We start from the raw sequence: 289 nt of genomic DNA, 5'->3' as shown, positions 1-289 counted from the left end.
ACTGGAGAAAGGAGCCAAAGGAGGATGTGGAGAACACCCCAAAAATCAGCTCTGATCCTCCAGTTCCCAAAGGAAATCCCAGAAGGATCTGGGTGTTGGAGGAAGGACTTTATGGGCAACATCCTAAAAATCAGCTCTGATCCTTTGGCATCTAAAGGAAATCCCAGTAGGATCTGGATGCTGGAGAAAGGAGCCAAAGGATGATGTGGAAAACACCCCAAAAATCAGTTCTGATCCTCCAGCTCCCAAAGGAAATCCCAGAAGGATCTGGATGCTGGAGAAAGGAGCC

The sequence above is a fragment of the Corapipo altera genome, unplaced genomic scaffold (genome assembly GCF_003945725.1).
Source record: "Corapipo altera isolate COAL_440 unplaced genomic scaffold, ASM394572v1 60889, whole genome shotgun sequence".
Classification (NCBI taxonomy): Eukaryota; Metazoa; Chordata; class Aves; order Passeriformes; family Pipridae; genus Corapipo; species Corapipo altera.
The sequence above is the reverse complement of the archived record's forward strand: the minus strand, read 5'-3'. Positions refer to the sequence as shown.